The sequence below is a fragment of the Morone saxatilis genome, unplaced genomic scaffold (assembly GCF_004916995.1).
Source record: "Morone saxatilis isolate NCDOM2014 unplaced genomic scaffold, NCSU_SB_2.0 Contig21, whole genome shotgun sequence".
In the NCBI taxonomy this organism is placed as follows: domain Eukaryota; kingdom Metazoa; phylum Chordata; class Actinopteri; family Moronidae; genus Morone; species Morone saxatilis.
Genome location: NW_023339774.1, coordinates 6,945,249 through 6,968,774, shown reverse-complemented (window position 1 = coordinate 6,968,774; position 23,526 = coordinate 6,945,249). Strand labels below are relative to the sequence as shown.

General features: G+C 39.3%; 1 long non-coding RNA gene across 1 annotated transcript; it reads right to left on the bottom strand.

Annotated features, from left to right (window-relative positions):
• Positions 1-4,189: 4,189 nt before the first annotated feature.
• On the bottom strand, positions 4,190-18,374 carry LOC118332950. The gene is made up of 3 exons (XR_004796940.1): positions 18,215-18,374; positions 4,731-4,799; positions 4,190-4,310 (listed from the first exon to the last, which is right to left on the bottom strand). It is a non-coding gene; the product is annotated as an uncharacterized LOC118332950 (long non-coding RNA).
• Between the last annotated feature and the right edge of the window lie 5,152 nt (positions 18,375-23,526).

The following is a 23,526-nucleotide window of genomic DNA, read 5'->3' as shown; positions in this document are numbered from 1 at the left end:
GCCTCATTTGGTTACTTATGTACACACACTCACACACACCTAGCACACATGCAGCACGCACTCACAACACAAGTAAAAAAACATCCTTCTTTTTGTGGGGGGGGGGCACCTGGCCTGACCGAGCACTGCTATTAATACTAGAGCTGAGAGACGAAAGGGATTTTCTATTAAATGAAAAGTTTAAAATCCGTTGAGACAATAAGAGTCTGGGACCAAACAGATTCCAAGAAAATAATTAGAAAAATGCTAACATGCACAACTGATGAGGAACAGATTAAGAGCTCAAAGACTGGCCATTAAACTTAATATAATGTTGCAGGTAGACAAAGTATCTTTGTCGAAACAGAATTGCCATCTACTGATTAATAAATGATAGTGAGTAAAGTAGGGTAGTGTAGTGAGGTGACATTAATGCAAGAGAAACACCATGTCGAACATATAGAGCCTGGATTAGTAAATAGATGAGCGCTGTAACTCTTACTGTGGGGGCAAATGTTAAAATATGTAGCATGATAGCATTGGTAAAAAGAAAAGAAGAAAGATCATACGGGTATAGTTTTATGACAGCCCATTGTTGTGCCTGTCCATGCTTAGCCTTAAAACGTCTGTCATGCCTCCCTTGACTCTGTTCATTCAAATTTGCATCCACATTACTGTTCCTCTTTCATCCTTTCAGTTTCGTGTTGCAACAGTCACTGCAGCCCATTTTCTCTTTGCTGGGGATACAAGTTACAGGTATACTGTAACATAAAAGTCTAATCTTTCAAACAGCTACTTGCAAAACCATTATATGCACTGTCTGCTGAAAATGGAACGAGAGAGTGGGAGGGAGAGTGGTTAATCTTTCTTACTAAAAAAGAAAAAAAAGAGTTGTTTAAAGATTGTCCTGGTGGTTGGACTATGCGGCAATCAACCGGTGAAATAAAAGAGATCTGCAAAAGCTAAATACGCAAGTAGAACCCGATGTACCAATCTATGCCTGAGAACATTGTTTGAACATCTGATTGCAATATTTCTACAACCATTATTATGCATCAGTCCTTTCACTTAATGCATTTAGGTGTGACTGCATGAAAAAAACATCTAAAATTGTAGCTCCACACTTCTCAGTTCTATCTCTTTTCAAATAAATGGGCTTTTCAAAAAGAAACACACAAAAAAAGTGGAATCTATTTATCGTTTTACAGTAGTACAGGTTCTGGAAGACAGCATCTAACAGAGCACTTGAACAAATGGGAGAAAAGGAGAGAAGTAGAGTGCTTCGATCTGTGGAAAATTCTTACAAAAGTAACTTAAAAAACAGAAAATGGAGCAAGAAAGGTATACAGATGCCTGCTCTTTTAAAACAATTGCGTAAGTACAGCATAAAAGTGCAACACAAAAGCTCCTCCGTGTGAAATGCCTACATCATTTTAAGAGTCAAAATCTTTGAGAGTACACGTCAAACACTTTGATGTTAGAGGAGTAATAACAGCTGGTTAGTAGTGGTCAAAGCTTAAGCAACCAGACTAAAGCCTCAGTGTTGAAAGCAGAGTAACTGCAACTAAACCCTAAAGTGTGTAAGTGCCATTCTATGTGCACAACGTTTTGTGTGTGTACAGTAATGGGATAGATATGTTTAGAACATTTTACTGATTAATGTGAAGCAAAGCAGTGGTAGCGCATAAAAATTAAATGACTGAATTGGAGTCCTCATCCACTTATCAAACCAATATTACACAAAATTTCAAGTAAACACACACAGAACGTAATGAGAAGAAGTAGAATGTCCTACATTCACTTGCCTGCTGTCTTATTTATATGAGGCTACAACAGGCAAAGAGAATAAATTGGAATTTTGAAAAGCACATCAAAACATTCTGTGTCAGGTTTGCTCTCTTTCAAAATAAATGATAGATTACAGTCATACTACAACTCAGACTACAGGGAATCTACCCTTCATCTCCTGATTCAGCTACGATGGGGAGACAACAATCTGATCTCTAACTTGTGGTGTTTATTAATTTGAAGCCGATCCGCAGCGCTTGGGACTATACCTGTGCCTTGGGGATGTTTAGTTGAAAACTGCAACTTTCAAACTGCTCTTAAGAAATCTGTTACTGTCCTGAGACAGTTGCACTTGTTAAGTTTTGTGCATGGTAGTAATTAATGCTTCTCACAGTAAATACGCCTCTAAACCTCTGCCAGCTCAGTTCTGATCTCTGACCTCCCTTGTGTAGAGAGCTGCGTCAGCTGGAATAAGCAAAATATCACAACAACCTTACTTTTTTGCTAAATAAATAGTCTTGAATAACAAAGCAGCTTGTCAGTGTAAAAAATAAAATTGAGATAGCTACTGTAAATAGCACCAGGGTGTTATTATTAAGTATTCTGAACTGGTTTTCTTTTATTGACTGAAATCTACTTTTACTGGCTACTCCTGGGACCTGTTTCTTTTTCAGTTTTCTTCAAACTACCACAAAGTAATGGCAAATGAAACCTGAATATAATAAATTTTTTAAGTATGAATTGAAAAGATGACACAAGTGACAGATACCGCAGCACCTGCACCTTCACCCTCTGGGATTAGGTTACAGTATATCCATTTTAATCACAACGAATGAGCAATGCACTCCTTAATGGCAGCAGGTGTTCAAGTGGGCTAATTTCAGAGTTGACAAAAAAAAAATCTTTTTAAGTGAAAATGCTTTAACTGCAGAAGCCTTTACAGTTAGACAAGATCAGTTATCGTTTGATCATCTTGGCACTGGAAAGCTTAAAGTTATCATTTGATGAGTCTGGAGCTTCCTTGAGGGTTCTCTTTGTAACTGTACCCACAGCATGCACATGTGAGGGCGCACATGCACACACACACACCGTATAGGCAGATGAGGACACAAGGAGCCAGAAATTCTCAGGCTTTGTCCAGCAGCACATAACAGAACGAACAAAAACCCACACAACAAAACAGAGATAAATCTGTATGGGTGGGGTGTCCCAGAGGCTTTTTAAAGTATTCATCTGACTTGAAACATGGAGTATTAAGCTTTGTGTCGCATGCGCTCAGGTTGATGTGTGTCGATTTGTCTGGAGGCTGCTGGATCTTATAGCTTAAGCTGCGATAAAAGTTCAAGGCTATCAAACGCTTACAGTGTACTTAATTTAATGATAAAGAAAGTTATTAACCAGACTTAATTTCATACCTAACTGGTTCAGGAAATTTACTGTATGACAGCCTTGGGTACAAAGAACAATGTTAAAAAACATTATAGGAATAATATATTATAATATTATATTACACAAAATGGTTACACCCACTGATTCACTGCAAGACTGATCCAAATCAAACAGTGTTATAGGAATACTATCAGAATATTTCTACACAGTTTCACTCAGCATAAGTCTGGACACCAGCTGTATCTTACCCTCTTTGAACTAGTGAACTTGCATATTTGGAGAATTAATAGGAAAATCATTAACTACTCATGAAAAGCCACCATTATAGGCCACTGTTTCATACTCATTTACATTTTTCTTATTTTGATTTGATCCCTCTTGAACCTTTCAGCCACATTAGTAGTGTGACTCTCGGGAAGGCAGTGGTGGTCGGTTGGTCAGTCACCCATCACTTTGGTCGAGACTGAAATATCTCAACGACTATTGGATAGATGGTGCCCTGACAATGAATCCTACTGACTTTGATGATGACTTTTCCTCTTGCACCACCAGCAGCTCTGCCAGAAATATCTCAACATCTACTAAATGTATTGACACACATTTTTCGCCGCTTGCATTGGCATTAAACTGTTGCTCTTGTTTCATTACAGCTCATTGTATCATGTCCTGTTTTTGGTCTTTGATGTGTTTGAACAGATAGCATTTTTATTCATAAATTGGAATCTGCTTTATCAGTTAAGTCAGTCAGAACATTTTTAAATTACTTTTTGACTGAGGGAGAGTGTTTGTGTTTAGGTGGATAATGCTATATGCATTGTAAAATCTCAATCTCAGAAAGCTCAACACAAAAAAAATAGTGTGGATTAGATGGTGTTTTCAGAAATATTAATGTTCAGCTCAGACACTACACATCCAAACACACATCCGATTGCTTTCTTTGCATATATTTTAAATAAAAATTTTGTCACTAACTCTGAAAGTGACCCTTAGGTAAGAATAAAAGGTAGAGGCTTAAACTGGGGCTGTAACCTACCGGTGGGAAAGTCCACTTCAGTAGTGGAAGTAATCGGCAGAGGATCTTCAATCCAGGGTGTAGCATGGACAGCAACACTCCAGTCACTCCATGTTCCAATCTCTGTGTCCTTGGCAGCCACCTGTTGGACAAAAGGACAGTAAAAAGTAGTCAGCAAATTATAAGTGTACATATGTATACTGATTTATATATAATGCCAGTCTGTCTAATGGCTATCAAGTTGATATACATACAGTAATTATGGGAACAAGCTTCAGTCATTCTGTTAAAATTCATTCATTGGCCTATTCACTGATTATACTATTTTTTTATGAAGACAAACTTGGATGACTTGGTGGAAAGGAAACCCTGTTGTTGGATCTGTTGATTTTGGTGGTTTTGGAAAAGGATTTATGTTTGTTTACTGTTTGTTTCTGAGTTTTGAGGCCTCAACTTTAGAAGAAATAATTGTTCCTGAATGTTTTTTTAGATAATACATAATTAGACAAGGATTGTCTTAGGCCTTAAATGATCAGTCAGGTTGAAATGGCATGAGTGTTACCTGGATGATGTATTCCTTCCCAGCATAGGCATCGGTGATGATATGGGAGGTACTGTCAGATAGCTCCACCTAAACAGAAGAGAGCAGGTGGTCACTTGGGTAAAGTTCACTGGGTTATAGTTGGACGAGTTAAAGCTTATTTTTTTCTTGAAACCTAGTCTCAAAGTAGTTAACAAAACAACCTTATTTAGCACTGATATACACATTTGTGACTGGGTTAGATGGCCCTAGGGATATGAAATGTTCCAACATGATGAACTATGAAACTAAAAAAAGTAGTTATGAGGTCCTAATTGAACTTTCTGTCTTAAAACCCTACCCTTCTACCCATATAGCTCTACCCATGAATTATGTGCTCAGTATAGCCATCCTTGCTGGAGTCTTTAATTTTTTATGTTGGGTAGATTCAGCTGTGCCATACAGAATACAATTTTTATTCAGTGCTCATTTATTTACAACACACCTTCATCATTATTCTGGGCATAGGTCAAGTCCGTTGCTTTATCCTTGCGGTGTTTTACATTTCACTGAATTGACTGAACCTTTATGCCCCCGCAGCCTTTAGACACCAAACATACCAACACTCAGACACGCATGCAAAATACCAGTGGCATAATTGATGATTATACCAGAAAGCTTTGGCATCAATGCCACGTAATTTCATAACACAATATAATGCATGCCAACATTTGAAAGCCTTTTGTGCACACTTTAATTTGCAGAGCGCAACAGAGAATGAACTAAATGTTTGAGTCACCAGGGAGTGCATGAGAGAATGATTTGCTGGCTCTCTGTAATTTATGGTTAGTGTTATGTGTGTGTGTGCATCTGTGTGTGAGTGTGTGTTCATTTGCCTTTGGCCTCTGTCTGACAGATTGAAGGAAAAATAGGGAAAAAGAGGGTGCTGCCTTTTCTAATCTTGAAGTAGAATTAAACGATTTAGTGACATGTCTGTTGCCTTCTGCAGTCTACCAGTGCAACAACACACACACCTAGACACACACCTCAAGACCCCAAGTCTGGGATCTTATGCAACTGTTTCTATTGGTTATGATGCTATTGTGCCCACCAAGTTAATTGCTGACATCTGGTAACAAAGTGATATCACTACAACAAGGTGCAACAGGGCAGGAAACAAGCAGTCAGATGTTCAGACAGGTTGTAAGATTATCTTAACTGCTTAATTTATAAGTCATAACTGAACTGAGAATGGATGGATGTCTACAACTGACAGCTTGGGTCATACTATCACCTTTGATTTCTCTTGAAAATAACATACTAATGATGGAAATTATGGCCAAAACTAAGACTTTAAATATTTTTGATATCTTCAGCTGAAGAGAACAGAGTGTGATTTGATCAAGAACCCGAGAACCCCTCACACCACCATGTAATTTTTGCCAACCACCAGCCGTAACCAAGCCTCCGATTGGAGTTTCCCTTTCAGTTCTTCAGGATGTGCAAATCTGGAGTCGATCTCACAAATAACCCCCGCGTACATCCCCAATGTGCATGCTTCCTCTGTCTTCCTGTAATCTGTCTCTCATCGCTCAACCTTCCTGTAAAGTTGACCCTTCTGTTTTCAACTTTGCCTTGATCTTCACAGCCTCTCTCTAACGGCTCTAATTCTTTGTCTCTCGCCCCTCTACCCTCTGTTTGGAAGGAAGTTCAGGCTTTATCTGCCTAACCGAGCACTACATTTACAGGCTTAATTTAATTAGTGGAATGCAATAACAATGTCATCCGAGCATGTGTGTGTGTTACATGTTGCTGGTGAGTGCTGTGTGTATGTGTGGTTATGCTTTAGTATATATAGTGTGTGTACATGATGTGTGTGTTAACAGACGTGTGTGCAGCCTTTGAGGCTAAATCTTCCCACTGTTTATATGTAGTCCAACCAGCGTATCCAACCATAGCTTCTATCAGCATTCCTTCCTCACTCTAATGTGTGTGTTATTGTGTGTGTGTGTGTTTGCATACCAGTGTCTATGGTGTAAAAGCTTGTGAAAGTTCAGCTTTACATGTGCATCTGTTTGATTCCATTTGTTCATTTAAATCTGTGCATTTGCCTTTATTTTTTTGCATGTGTATGTGTGTGCTTGCATTTGATATGACTTTAAAAAAGAAAAACACACTAGTTTGGGAAAATATGCCTCCCTACATTTCTGTTTGTTTTTCTTTGTACACACATGCTTACACTCATGTCAGTACATGTCTGTAGCATTGTTGTTTGTGTTTGCAAAACTCAACTGGAACTGGCGCTGGTGTGTGTGTGTGTGCATGTATGTGAATATATGTGGAGGAGTATGGAGTAAACAGCTTGCAGATAAACATTTCCAAAGAGATGGATGTGTTGCTGCATTGCCAAGTGGCTAAACAGGGAGCAGTGAGAGCAGCACTTAATATCACGTACTGGAGGGAGGGAGTGGGGCGCTGAGAATGAGGCAGGGAAGAGGGGAGATAGATAGATTAAAGGGGAGATGCATTTTGGAGAGGCTGCCAAAAAATACAGTCATATCGTTCACACTGCAAGACCGAGCCTGTGTGTTGTGGCAGTGGTGGTGAAGTGATGTATATTTACTTTTTGCTGTGTCTGTGTGTCTGTGTGTGTATTTATGTTTCATATGTGTCTACAAGGCTGATGATTTGTATACTAAGTTGTTCAGAGCTGTAAAGAAAAAACTGACTAGAGCAGTGTTCATAAAAAAAGGTATGTACACCCAAATATTTACCTTACCATAATCATGTGCCATGTAAATATGCTTTATTCACTAAACCCAAAGTATAATATGATAATCATAATAATAAAGACTCTACCCAAATGGATTGACCACAAAATGGGCTATTTTGAAAGTAATGATCACTAAATGTCTTCACTCTGGAGAAATGTGCCGATTTCGTACATAAACACCATATGTCCGTTCATTGTAAACAGCATATGTGAGCATGAATGTTTGACGGTGAACCAGAGAACACAAGATGTCAGCCTATTATTGCAGGGATTATCATCAGAAGCAGCACACCTGGATTGTCTAACCCCTTTTGAACGTGCATGAAAATGCAAATTCATTGTTGCTTCCTCCCTAAACCAAGGTGCAAAAACTTTACAGGAAAAAACTCAAACCACAGAGGATGCAATTTTAGAGGAGTCTTAAAGCTGCAGCTGTTGGATAAACATTTAACTTGGCTCAAAATCCAGCAACTGCTATCAAATTTAGCCAGCTCCCTTAGCCGTATTTCCATTTCAGCCAACAGATCTTCCTAAATGTTAGACACATACTACTGAACATTTTGGGGCTCCATAACAGTGACTCTTTGTACGATCACTGATGATACAGTGTGTTCAATGGAATCACAACAGATGTTCTCTTAGATATTATCAAACTGCGATGTTCAAACCATTCCAGGTGTTATTTTCCAGTGTCATCTCGTATGCTCGTTCCTTAAAGTTGCCGCAACTACTTTGAGCCTCACTTCCATACGATGCCTTTTACAGGCATATACAGGCTGCGGGTTGTCCCTGTAGGTGGGGTCATTCATGCAAGTAATGACAAGAGAGCAAGAGTCTGTGGTCAGTGACCTTCATATGGAAAATGTTAGTATACTGTGGACTATCTTTATGCCATATATAATGTACCTTGAAAAATATATAAGACGAACAGCACAATGTAGCAACAATGTGTAATTTCAAAATATTCTGATGCATTGCCAACATTTACCCAGACTCCCCAAAAAAAGAAAGACTGGGAGTGAAGAAGATGAGGAAGAGAAGCTTAGAAATTCACTCACACACACAGAGCTTAGTGCTACAATGCACACACACATGCACACACTCCCCAAGAGCCTCTACACAAATCCAGACAATGTGAGGGGCAGGGAGAGGAGATGTGGACATTCCTCAGGGATTGCATAAGGAACTGTGAGAAAAGAGAAGTGACCCTTTACTTTTCACACATCCTTTTTTTTTTTTTTCCCTCCTCTCCTCTCTCTTTTTTGTCTCCTACCTTCTACAACCCTCTTTCTTGTGCCTTCCTTAATCATTATTCCATCTTGTACTTGTGTTTACTGTTGCAAAAAACTCAAATAACTTTCCCTCTTGGATCAATAAAGTTTCATCTCATCTTCAAATATACATTTACTGTGACATTGTGCAAATACAAAGAAAGGAAGGAACCGGACTGACCCCTATGCTTACCACCAACAGCGGGTCATACAATGTTCAATAAGTCCAATAAAAGGACATACATACCTTAAATACAACTCACTTGATATACTTATCATATATTAGCAGATATTGTGTCATATATATTGTTTATAGACACATAATAGAGATAAGATAAGCAGAACAGCAGGGAAAAGAGGAAAAACATAAAGAAAGAGCAGACAGACAGAAGAATAGGGAAAAATGAAGAGGCTGCAAAAAGAGAGAAAAACAGTGAGATGCACAAAAAAAGAGACAGTCAGAGAAAGCAAGAGAGAGAAGGAAAAGCAGAGAGGGAGACATGGAGAGAATTGGCGTCGGTGGTCAGATCTAATCCAGTGAGCATGTCTGTTGTCCTGGAAAGGAAACCCAATTATATGGCACTTCCACTGGCCCGATGGCGCTCTGTGTGTGTATGTATGTGTGTGTGTGTGTGTGCACTGAGAAGGTTGGTCTCATTAGGTTGACTGACAGCTCCCATTTTTCCACCGTGCACTCCTCCCATTTGAGCACACACACACACACACACACACACACACTCATGCACAGAACGCCAAATCCAGGGGTAATTTCTCAGACAGTATTTCCCTCTGTGAAGCCCCAATCGCCATAGCAGCAATTACTGTAAAAGGAAGCTAACCCCCCCAGCCAATCCCAAACTACACCTTGCACACTTAAAAAGCATGGGGTAGTTTCAACAATGCAGCGTTGGACCTGTCTCCACATTAACTCTGGTTTATGCTGTCATGCCGACATGTCAAAAATGTCAAACATGAACATGTCATGAGAGGTCAAATTTGAATCAAAATTCATCCCCATTTTCCCTATTCTCTCTTCTGTAACAGCTCTAAGAAATATAGACATATGAACAAATGAAGCTTATTTTACTGGTGCAGTCATTCTAAGGTGAATGCTGTGAAAAATCTAGAACTATTTGAAAATACCATGTTATCTAATTTCCCTTGCATTCAGCCACTCACACAAAAAGAACAACAAAAACCAAATAATAAAAAAAAAGGTTAAATTTCTTGGCGACCTGCCTGTGCAGAGACCCATAGGCTGAGCACTGGGCATGGAAAACGCATGTATGGATGGATGTATTTTCTTTTCCTTGCCAATAAGTTCTGCATTTTCAGAATATAAAGCCTCACATTAACCCACTCACATTTAAACACCACTGACTTGCACACTGGAAGCAGACTTTAGGTACACTGCCATGCTCAGGGACATTTTAACATGCAGTTAGAAGGAACAGGGGATCAAACCCCCAATTTTGCAAATAGTGGACGACACCCTTTACCACGACTCTACCTGAGATACTGTCACCCCGCCTCTGGCAATGGCCAGAAATTAGGTGTTGACTTGGCTGGGAGTATAAAAATAGAATACATTTGTCTGTCCAAATTTGAATCAGTTGATTAGACCTCGACTGGGAGTTTAGGTCTGTGATTTCTGCTACTTCTTTTTAAAGCTTTGAATAATATTCTGTGTTCAAGAGCTGGACAGAAAGTCTGACAGGATTTCTAAGTGGCTGTAACTAAATGATGTGCTGTTATGTCGGATAATCAAACCCATAAGACAAGTGAAAAATAATTATTGTTATAGATGCTGCTGTGTAAGCTGGAGGAAAAAAAAACTATAAATGAAATGAACGATGAAATCCAATGAAACCAGCAATCTAGAGCACAGTGAGCATTGTATAATAACCGTTCAGCTGCTGAGCCAGCTAACAATGCTTATATCTGCTCAACACTCTCTAATGCTGCCTCCTTATTTGAATCATTCGTCAAATTCCTCAAATCGAATAAGCAGTCTCTCACTCAAATCACATTTTTTAAAATGTCCCCCTTATGTATAATAAAGCTGAAGCTGAAGCTGACAGAACATGATGATTGGTGAAACTGCTGTATGCCAGCTGAACTACAGATCTCCAAAGAGAGCTGTGCTGCCCAATGGCAGCTGGCATCGCTCATCAGACGTTGTTGCCTTTGGACAAAAACGTTTTTTCAAAAATGGCTAAAAATGTTTAAAGTTTGGATGCACTTTGGCCATCTTGAAGACAACCAATACTAACTATTGTTCTTGCCACTGGTTTCTGTTTGTTCAGTATTAAATGATGTAGATAAATGAACAACAACAAAACAAACACATGTTACATGGTTAGGGGCTTGCAAGGACTGTTCTAAAATCTCTTCTGTGCTGTGTTCTTGTTTTTCTGGGAAAACAAGCCTTGTTTGTCAAATCTTAATAAGCTCTGGTGACCTACCCCCGTTATTTGGTGACTGCAATGTTCATTCAATCAGAACTTTATTGGCCATGGAACACAAGCCCCCCAGATGTGTTCTGATATCACAGAGCAGATGCGAGTGTGTGTGTATGACAGCCCATGGATTGACATACCGATATAGAAATCAATGGAGGCAGAGTAGAGGGCAGTGGCCTCATTCATCTTCATTCACCCTTACAGAGTAAGACCTCCAAAGCAGCACAAATAGAAAACAATGAAATGTCTGCAACTGAAATCTGGAAAACACTGACAGTATAACAGAAGTCTTCCTTTGATGGGTGATATTTATGATACCTTTTTAATAGTGTTTACTCCCTCCATGTTGGTCTTGCTCTCTGTCATTCTTTTCACATTTTGAGTCTACCCTTCTTATATTTTCTTGTATGAGTTTTTTTTTAATTTCCCAAATGGCTAATTGAATAAAAGCAAAAATCGGTTTTATATTAAAAATGTACAGGGTATTTTTATTCTTATTAGACTGTCAAAACTGAACAAAAAGCAAACAGAACAGTGTTTATAAGCCCAATCTGCACTGATCTACAGTATGTATGTCTGTATGTATGTTTCTGTAAATATAAAGAATATAGTTCAACTTTAATGTATTTCGACAGCAGAGCTAAATGATGATGACGACTTTCATATGTGACAGGACTGAATCTGTTCTGTGTGTGTGTGTGGTAGAAGATGGGGTTTGATAAATGATCTGTCTGTGGCAGTGTCCTTTAGATGGGATGTTTTCCCCAAACAAGGTCTAAACATTTATCATGTGCACCCATAGATACAAATGGATGGCTTAATGGATGGATGGTTAGATAGCTGGCTTAATGCATGGATGGATGGATGAATGAATGGATGAATGAGTGGGTGGTGGTAATACTGTGAGTTGCTGAGAGAGGGGAAAGTGGTAGCTAGGGCTGGAGAGCAGGATGAGAAGGTAAAAGGATACAAGGACGTAGGACTAACAGGGAGATCAGAGGAGGAGAGAAAAAAGGAGGGAATCAGAAACACTGTTTAGCTTTCATGATGTTCAATGTCAGGCTGAGTTGAACAACCACTTATTCAGTGTCAATCTCTGCTTTTCCGATGCCATGATGATAATGTTACTCACTAAATAACACAGCACGAATGCACACCACCACACACACACACGCAACCATGAAAGGGTACAAAACCAGACAAAAAAGGAGCATGTAAAATTACAGAGGCAAACACATACATCACATAGATACAGTATATCTAGGTGAATCTACAATTACACACACATAGCTCCTGGCTCACTATTGATTGATCTAAGTGCTCGTAGGATGAGAGATACTTCTGGCAAACATACAAAGACCATTACGACACGGTTGGATAGAGAAAGACAGAGTGTTGGTGGTAGAAGAGAAGAGTGATGGGAAGGTGAAGCAATATTTACATAGAAAGGAAAACATGAGGAGAGAGGAAAAAAAAAGAGAAGGAAAATGATAAGAGGGAGAAAAAGCCCAAAAGAAAGTGAGGTGGGGGGAAATGAGGGAGATGGATGGGTGAGGATGGATGCAGCATGTCAGACAGAAGGACAAAGGAGAAAAAATGTGGGATAAATACATGAGTGAAAGGCTAAGCTGTGTTGGCCAAGCGAATGCAGATTAAAGGAAGAATTTTAAGTCCACCTCCCTTCACTGCTCCAGCTGCTTCATTTATTGTGTCCCTCTGTTTCTCTTTTTGTGTCTCTTACATCATCTCAACGTTCTTTTTTTCCATTTTTCTGCCTCCTATCGTGAATATATACAGTATGTGTGGGTGTGACAGTGCATTGAGAGCCAGTAGGTGGAAAATCATATGCGGATATACAGTGTGGGTCTGTGCATGCATTGCAAAAAAATCCATCATCTCCTTATGTTATGTTCAGCCTTTAAGTCTGAACTGAAAAATCTTAATTTCCGATACAAATCAACTTGATCAAATGTCTCTGTGTTATTTGTTTTTACATGCACACTCATGCATATGCGTGTAAGAGCGATTGGATAGCATCTGCATGTATATTCATCTTTGCAATTGCAAAGAACATGACATGAATATGTGTGTGAGCATTTGTATGCGTACCAGCATATAAGAGTGTATATACATCTGTGCGTGCGTGTGCATGTGTTCATTTCTGTCTGTGTATTAGTGTTTCTGTGCATTTGAGTGCCTGCACGTGCATTTGTGTGTTTTCAGTAGACTGGAGTTCAGCGTCATCCCCAAAGGGCAATTACAGTGCAGCAGATGCAGTTTCATACCACAAAGAGAATATTGAGCAATCTGAAATTGTTCTTATCACAGTTACTGGACCATTGCTTTAATTGCAGTGAGGGTGGGATGGAAACACAAGACCATGGGAAACAATTCACTGAACATTTACAGGAATACAGATGTATTCTCATGTGGCAATTCTTTTGCATGTTTGATAATTAACTCTCAATTCCACATTGTGACGTAATGTTATGTGCAGAGAACAACAACAACAACAACAACAACAAAAAACAACCTCCCCGCTGAGCAACAGGAGACTTGCCCGCCATGTGGTGTTTTGGACCCTTTTAACCTGCAGCCGAAAGGAAAGACATCTTTATAGAGTGGATGATCGGGGTATTCAAGGACCATATTAGCCTTTCTGATTACTCAGTTAAGTACACAACAGAGGCAGTGGCATGTAGAGTTGCATCCATTGTTTTGAACAGAAGCCTTGGAGCACAGGCTGTGCTAAACACATTAGTAGTCGAGGTATGGTGGCCGGAATCTGGGGAGCAAATGTGATGAAATTGCCATTTTTCTGGAGCAATGAGGCACGCAAGAAATAAGACTGCTGCCTATGATGGGTCGGTGCGCATCAACAAGCAATGATGCGCATCAAGATGCCAGCGTCCAGCATAGGTGCCAATACAAAAAGTAAGAACCAAATAAATAACCAGGCATTACGACAATGCACATCCTGAAGGAATTTATTATTATTAAACCAACAGGTGCTGGTGTAGCTTCTTACAAATTAAATACACAATGCCCATGTCTATTTTAGTTAGTTGCTTTCTTTTTCTGGGGCTTTAAAGATTGCACATTCACATTTAGCAAGACCATAATCCGTAACCTTTTCAAGCTGAATGATATGGTTAAAAAATCAAACTCACTCTTGCAGTATGTCTGTTTTACTGTTTTCTGGTTATGTCAGTCACAGGTAAAAATCTTTGATGTGCTATTTTTGTTTTGTCATTCCTCTTTCTTTTCTTCCCTTGAACCATTAATCCATCCTCCTTTAACTTGAAACACCTTGTAACTGATACTTTCAAAGTAGCCTCCAGTGCTATCTTTTTCTTCTCATCTCTCATGCTTTCATGCATTTATCAGTGTATCTGGGAGGGTGATGTTGCTCCATACATTTAATCATGTTCCTCTTCATATAACAGTTTTCTACAATCTATTCTTCTTTCAGTTTTTATAATCAAATAATGTCTTAGGCTTATATGCTTTATTTAACATGGTCTTTTTCAAATGCAATAAGCACTTTCCTTTCTTTAATCCCATCCCTCATCAATCACCATTGTCACTCCATAACTCAAGTCCATGAATGTCTATCTTATTTATATATACTGCTTCTTTCTCTTGTATCTACGAGAGTCTGCTATCCATTAACGTTTTTTTCCTTGTCTGATGCACTCCATTCATCTCTACTTCAAAACTGTTTCCCCATTTTCCTCCTTCTTTCTGAATCTCCATCACTCTAAGTATCTGGGCTAGTCATCCCTTCATTCCTCAGGAGGATGGATGGTTTCCTCTAAAGATCAGTCTGATCACACCACCGCTTTCATTTCTGACTCAAAACACATTTCAAAATGTTACATGTGAAAACCATTCTCACCCAGCTCTGCTGTCTAACCACATTAAAAGGTAAATTCCTAAGCAATGCTAACCACTTCAATTAGTATTCAACCTCTGAGGCTATAATTAATTAAGTATATGTGAGGCCAATAAACAGTGTAACTTGTTTTGGCAACCTCATTAAACTCCACTTAATGATTTATGTCACGGCTTGATAGTTTCAAACCCAAATGTTTTCTACAACAGTGTGCTACTATAGTCAATCATTAAACATGGGATTTACAGTGTAATCAGCCATGATCAACTCTAATCGCAGCTAGTGACAAGCTGCCATAACCAACAGAAGTTGTTCTACATACAGTGTTGATGTAGTCTGCTTTTAACATGGCAACACCATTACATGGCCCTAAGAAAACTGTGCAGGTAATAGTATGCTGGGTTTCTTTGCAGGTATTCAAGAAGGGTAGACATGTTTACAACGCAAGGACATTTAAAGGTCCAGGTGACTCAGGGTAGAGTCTGATACTGGCACAGAGAGGTGGCCGGGACATACTTCAAAACTAACACGGGCAAAGGCAGAGGACACGCATTAAGTGTTGTTCATACTGCACTGGTTGTCTTCATAGCTCTGCATTAACATGGATATACATGTGTGTCTGCGTGTTAAAGAATTTGAAAAAAAAATATACGCCTCAGACCTTCACAGCTATGCAGATGTGGAAAGTATAATTTGGGCTTTAATCATGCTGTAAATGCTCTAAGTGGCTCTGTTCTTTCTCCGACTGGGGAAACAGCTGTCAATGAACACAACACCAGGTTATTTGAATCAACTGACTGATCTCCAATTAATGATATACTGAAATTACAAACTTGCATCTGCTGCTACTTATTTATTTTACAAACTGACCTATTGAAAGAATATTCTTGAATCAAGGTAACATAATATTGACCATCAAAGGAAAAATCGAGCTAATAATGTACAAACAAATTCCATACACAAAGATCAATGATGTTAGCTGTTAACTATCACCTAATAAAAGGGGCAGAAGTGCAACCCTAAGTCCAGAGGTAGGTGGTAGGATCAGAACAGCCCCTTATGAAAACCACACTAACTGCTACAAAACTTAAAAGCATGACCATGGAGACATTTATCAAAGACCAATGCAAAAAACGGGAAACCCTGCATTTTTCATCTGTCATCAACTGTTTTTATGTAATTTTCAAATTACGTGTTCTTACCCAATCCAAATATTGACTTAAGGTTTCCCACCTTTCACGTTATACACCACTTCACATATTGATTGATTAGTGGTGAGGGCGAGAAGGGAAACTAAGAGTGTGTGTCAGGTTTAATCATTGATTTATACCACAAAGATCTAAGGCCTTATTATAACTTCCTTCATTCCAACTGCTGTGTGTGTGTGTGTGTGTGTGAGATGGAAGGGACATATAGGGAGAGAAAGAGAGAGAGCTTGAATGTGCATGTGTGTAGACAACACATGTCTTTACATGTACGACTGTGTGACTAAAGTTTTGTACAACGAGGTAACTTTGATAACATACAGTGTACATACATGTTTGTGAGCTATGTTTGAATTACTATATCCATTCCTGCCGAGCCATATTGTTCTAGTCAATTAATTATTTTTCTGTTGATTAATTACATTATTAATTACAAAGTAAGCCCTTAGTTTATCACTGTAAAGGACCTGAAAGCAGCGTAATTAGGAGGAGAATTAAAATCAAGGATGTCTTGGGGTTTTACTCATCTCAGGTGCATTACGTTATTAGTTGAACTAGGTAAGAACAATGCCAAGTGGTGGCAAATAATCACACTGAGGTGCCTGGAAATAATTGGCTTTACTGATATTTTACTATATATTGTTTTATACATAATATACCGAACTAATGACACAAAAAAATATACAAAAGACACCACAAAGTAAACTTCTCTGCAACGGTTCAAACCAAAGAAAGTGAACTGCTGTGACAGTAGAAGAAAAGACATAGGAAAGATGGGAGAAGAGAGAGATAGAAAAGGACAAAAAAAATGGAAATATTGACGCAGCGAGGTAATGACGAAGACACTTGTTGAAGGATATATATGGGAATGGAAAGAGTGAGAGAAAGACTGAAAAAGAAAGAACGGTATGTGTGTTAGTGTATGTGTGTGTTTCCATGAGAGGGACCGTAACCCAAGTTCTTGGAACAACACCTTTGCAGACCATTGACGTGCAAGATAATAAGGCTGCAATGTTAGACCTTGGTAGAGGGAGCTTTCATCCCGGGAATCCTATAGTGGACACATATGCTTTTACTATATGAAGCCCTGAGGGGACTGAACCCACAAGAAATAGTCAGATACAGTAACATACACCAAAGAAGCTGAGCGATTATGTGTGTCTGACCAGGGATCAAACTCAAACGGCTACAGGTTGCATTTCACTCTTACCTCTAACAGTTGTCAGAGCCATCTCTCTGGACAAATAATCTGTAGTCTTTTTTTCTTATGTTCTCTGTTTGTCCTTGTGTTTAATTTGATTTGGGTAATCATGATAATACAGAAGGATAAAAGTAGGTTTCATTTCAATAGATGCCTAAATAAATGTGTGATAAGCTAAGATGATTATTGTTGAAAGACAATCTCTACTGCTTCTAGAAAATTCCCTTTGAGAAATATTTTTTGCAATGAGGTGAAACTCAATCTGCAGTATGGAGAGAGGCCAGTCTTTTTCTTCAGAACACCGCTTCCAAAAAGAGAAATAAGACGTGCTCACAAGAGGTTTTCAAATACCAAATAATGAATCATACTCTAACAGGTGTTTTTCAATGTTGACTTACAGCTCTTGGTAATGGCGTATCTGGACAAACACTCTTGACCATTTATAACTCCATTTATTTTTGGCTTAGAGCATGGGCCGGCCAGATTTTGTTCAGGACAAGGTATATTACTCATGAGTGAGGAGCTAATTCCCATCCACTAGATTCCTACTAACAATGTATGATTAATGTCCATGTGTTCAGTTATTTAGTGAAACTCAGTCCTATGATTTGGTGGCTTAAATGTTTTCCAATCCAGATTCTGGTATCTTGACTGCTTGTAAATCATAATAAATAATAATAATGATGATATGTGAATAAACACACAGCAGTGCTACTTACATGCTGCCACTGCTCTCGGATGAGTGGCCGGTATCGAAGGAAGTATTTCAGAGGGAAGTTGTCGATGTCAGGCCAGGTTGCAGGGCTGTGCCAGGATACCTCCAGTCTCCGAGCGCTGAAACGGATCGGGGTCGCAGTCACACGCTCCGGGGGGTCTGGTTTGACTGTGGGGTGGATAAGAGCAATTAGTTAAAGGGGTATCAAACCGATTTAACACATTAAGGTCAGTTTACTCATGATTCATAGGGCTCCCCATGATGTCTTCTGTGTCTCTGGAGGGAGAATTAGTACTCATGGGCATATTCACATTACAGTGGAAAAAAAGGGTCTTTGCTGCGTGTTTTGCATTGGTCAGGGTATTAACCACTCCTGAACTCTTGTTTAGTTCTGCTCCACCTTAGCTACAATGTTAGTGTTGCTAACAGCAGAGAGCTACGGACTCAAACTGTGCTTTAACTGCATCTGAATGTACGCTGACATTTCGCCAAGCAAATATCCTTTTTGTAATCAGTCCTGGAAATTGAGAAACACAAGTAATCATTTTTTCGTCCATCTTACAGTACAAGAACTGGTCCCACAAAGCCCAGTGCAGCTTGGGTCAAAGGTAAACTAATTCTAACTTTAGCTGCACCCCGCGCTCCGTGCCGTGCACTGTGGACACCCGCCCAGAGCAGTCACAACACACCACATACACATTAATGGAGGAGCAGCGCCCAAAATCTGTTTTTCCACAATAATGCGAATACGCCTTTAGGCTTGAGAATTCAAGTATTTGAGAGAAAACCGGCCTTATAAATTGGAGTTTTAACATGAGGAAAGGGTCAAATAAAAGGACAGGAAGGGAATGTCTAATGAAAGATGCTATTGAGTTGCATGATCCAGAGTTTTTAAAGCTTGACTCATACTAGGGACAAAAAGTCAGCATACCCAATACTCCAATATACTGATTTTGTCCATTCTTTTTTTTTTATCCGTCTCTCAGTATTTGCTTAAGATCAACATGTATCTATTTTCTCTTATGGAAAATAAATAGCCAGAGATGGGGATAGAAAAAAAGCTGTGAAGACAGAAGCTGGAAATGTTTGAGGGAGCTGCGGCAGGGCATATGAGGAAAAGTCGTAATTCCCTGATGAAAAGCCATGTATAATTGTTGTGTTTCTGAATACACTTACACAGACGGATAGATTGAAAGAATTAAATTCAATGCTTTTCAGAAGATATTGAATGACCCAGTCTTTGTTAGATCACTCTCACGAGGGAACACTGGCCTGCCACTTTGGCTACATGAAACCCTTTCTCAACCAGATACACACGGCATTACAATAGGAAATGGATAGTGGCAATTACAACATGAATGTCTGATAACATACACACAGATACAGTACCAAGGGATGAAAGCAACTCGGTTAAACAGCATAACAACAAACATGTAGCAAGGCATGTAAACAGACAGCACACAGACAGATGCAGACAGAAGCAACAGACAGTTCGCTAGTATGACCTTCATAGAATGTATTAAAAATATGAAAAGACGGAGATGGAGATGATCAGTGACAGATGAAAGCAGACAGACAGGTTTCTCCCTTGAGAAAGAGATGTTAATCTCATTGTGACCTTCTTCAAGTAAGTGTGTAAAAAAAAGGTGCAATAGGGAAGGGAAGAAAGAAAGAGAGAAAGAAGTGTTCAAAGTGTAAAGCTAACTGTCTAAATAAGCCAGACTACCGTTATTGAATTCTTCAAAGTGTTAGTCCTCATATCGAAAAACGACTCGCTCCATCTGTTGGATTCAGCGCTCCGAGTTGACAGAATCAGAGTCTGATTGGGTATTTTTGTGGCTTCTTTGTTAAATGATTGGTTTTCACAAACAGGAGCTGCGGGGGTTCCTCAGTTTCATTCGTGTACCGTTTGAGTCGCTCTCAAATCGGGTGTTGTGCAAAAAAAACCACACCCGCACGCACACATCTCTCTGGGGTTGCGAACCCATGACAAAGGCAGACACAGGCTTCAGGAAGCTCAGTGAATTGTTTGGGAACCGTTTTTGTTAGGGGGGTGAAGTTGAGTCTTTGGCATGATGATTTAGCTGTATGGGGACTGCTACGGTGACTATACACACAAACGCACACGCATATGCTCTAGGTATGTGTGTTTGTCTGTACAGTGCTGCAATTTGAAAGAAAGTGGAAATTAAAACTATGAATAAAAAAAGAACAAAAAGGTAATAAGGGGAGAATTTGTCATCTGAGGAGTTGATTTTTCCCAAACCAAACTGTTGTCTGCCAAACAAAGTCTGCTGCGGCCCATCGAAGCCACCAGGGGGTACTGTAAGACTGTTTATGCTGATCTCACTGTTGTTGTTGTGGTTGTTGCTGCTGCTGTTGCTGCTGCTGTTGTTGTTGTTGTTGTTGTTGTTGTTGTTGTTGTTGTTGATGATGAGGATGTCGCTTTCAAAAGTTCCTCTGAAGAATTTCTTTGTCACCGTTAATCAAAAATGCTGAATCGCATTATCATCGTCTGATTTCATGTCTAAGTAATCTTGGTGAGTAACTGTGTGATGGACAGAAATGATCAATGCACTGTATCCTTGAAACATGTGCAAAATAGAAAAAAGACCAGCCTCCTCCTCCTCCTCTTCTTCCTCCCACTGCCTTCAGGAATAAGACATTTACATCTGGAGAAAGAGACAGAAGCACAAATTAAGCATCTCAAGCTGCATCTCATTAAAGTATCAAAAAGTAAAAGTTGCAGAAAAATGGCCCCTGTGACTCAGAATGTAAATACGGATGCATCAGTGTGTTAGCAGCATCTAACTGCTGTAGTTAAGGTGGAGATATATGTAGTTTAGTCCAGTGATACATCTGTGGCTCAGATACATAAGTCTCTATTCATTTTTTTTTACTTTTATATAATCTTGGTTTCTTTGTGAAGTATTGAAACATTTTTACTTTATTGGACCTCAAAAAGTTCAAGTTTATATTAAACCATGTGAGAAGCTTAGAGGGGAACCACTTAATCTTTAACTATGCACTGCACTGCGTAGTTAAATGTTTTTTTTGTGCAAAGTCTTAATCTGTAAAGTAGCTATTAAGTGTGGCTGTCAGATAAACATAGTGGAGCAAAATAAAGTACATGTCTGTCTGAACTGTGGTGGAGTATTAATATAAACTGGCATTTAAAGGTCCAGTGTGTAGAATTTAGTGGCATCTCGCGGTGTAGTTGCAGATCACGACTCCCTCACTTGACCCTCCCTATCAAGAGCCAGTATTTGTCTATTCTGGGCTACTGTAAAAACATGGCGGTTAAACATGGCGGACTCCATGGAAGGCGACCCGCGGCATCCGTAGATAACAACAGCTCATTCTAAGGTAACAAAAACATTCCAACGATTCTTATATTCATGAGATTATACACTTATGCAACGTACCTATGGATATTATATTCCATTTCTGCAAATAGATCCTCCTGATTGTTACACACTGGACCTTTAAATGAGATAAGAACAAGTACCTTACAAGTGTATCTAAGTACAGCACAGTCTGCCTCAGGTGTGTGTGTTAACATTAACATATTATTTGTATTATATAAACTATATAAAAACTAATCTGGGGAGATACTGTGTGTAACTGGCACATAACAGTTTTCCAGTTGGACTTCCTGTAGCCGAGGGTAGGGTGGGGAAACTGGCATGAATGTGTCTCTACCTTATTCATCCAACTAAACCTGGCTGGCTTTATCCTCCGGTGGTTAAAATGAGCAGCAGGTGTTCAGCTGGAGATGCAGCCATGTTTAATGTCATTTGGTTAATATGTTGTTTTTCCAGTGTTTGTCTTTTGATCAAATATGCTGTAACAACCATTTCATGTTCGCAGACCTTCACAGTCTGTGTTGTGATCTATAACATTCAGCTTTTTAGCATTCATTGTGAAACATCTACACCTAAACAGGACACGTACTATTACAACATGAGTTATAGAGTAAAACTGTAAAATTAATGAAATGGGACAGCTTTGGATTGGATTTTTGCCTCAAGCCCTTCAGGGGTTCTGCAGAAAAATATGAAGAAAGACCCCCTGCTGGGTCATAAAACTAACTCACTCAATCGTTGTTGCTCTTGTTCTATTAAAAATGCTCTTGACATCAATAGACATGCATCGACTTGCCAATATGTGACTGAATGGCTGAGTTCGTAATCAATTCAAAGATGAGGGCTTGTAGACTCATTACAAAAGGTGTGTGTCTGTGTGTGTGTGTGTGTGTGTGTGTGCTCTCACTCACCACATGAACAGCAGCAGCATTCCTAACAGCAAAGGGGAGAAAAACGTGAGAAGCCTGGCAGCTCTGCCCACTGGAGGTTCAGCCTTCTGTGGTGCGTTGGAGGACGGTATGGGGGAGGTCTTAGTTTCTGGAAAAACATTTAGAAAACACAATAAACCTCACTGAGCATATCTTTAATCAACTCCTCGCTCTGATTTTTCCTTCAGGTTTTTTTTTGTCATACAGTGTGTTACAGTCGTTTTGTTTCCGAAGGGCCAAAGAATCCAAAACGTCATTCTGATAAATGGACACTGAAAAATGCTCATCATACCGGGAAAAGAACCGGACAGAAAGGAAAATACAGCGCAGAAAGAAATCAATTCTAATCAGCCAGCGCAATCAATATGGAACTTGTCAAGGCAGTTATGAAGTGAACTGAACAAAAAAAATCTCATTCATACTGAAGCCGTGGGGGGAAACGGAGACACAGAAGGACAGAGACGGAGCAAAAAAGACAGATAAAATATGGAGACAGAAATACGAGAAGCAAAGGAGGACGAGGTAAAGGAAATAGTGAAAAGAGCAGGTGGATAAAGGAGGTGCATTGCGGCAGTCAATATACTGCTGATATGAAACGGTCTAATGCACACACTGAAAATCTACCCATTTACACACCCATAATGTGCTATACATTGTGATTTTACAGCACATAACCGGAGCTGTGGACCAACTCCAGTCCCATTTAAGTCACAAAATTGAGACTTAGTTTGCATTTGACTGCACTGAGACTTGACTCCCTGAAGGCTTTTACATAAGCAGCTAACTACTAAAGCAAAAAAATAATCATGTCCCATGTTATATGACCTGGTAAAATCCCAGAACAATAAATCAATAATTTATTTTTCTTTTTAAAGTAGAAAAGTTCTAGGTCGCACTCTTGACCCTCACTTGACTCGCCATCTATGACTTGAGAGTCGACTTTGACTCGTCCCAAAAGACCCAAAGCATAATACTAAAATCTGCTCCTCGATATAAATAAAGTCTTATTTGATATCATAGTT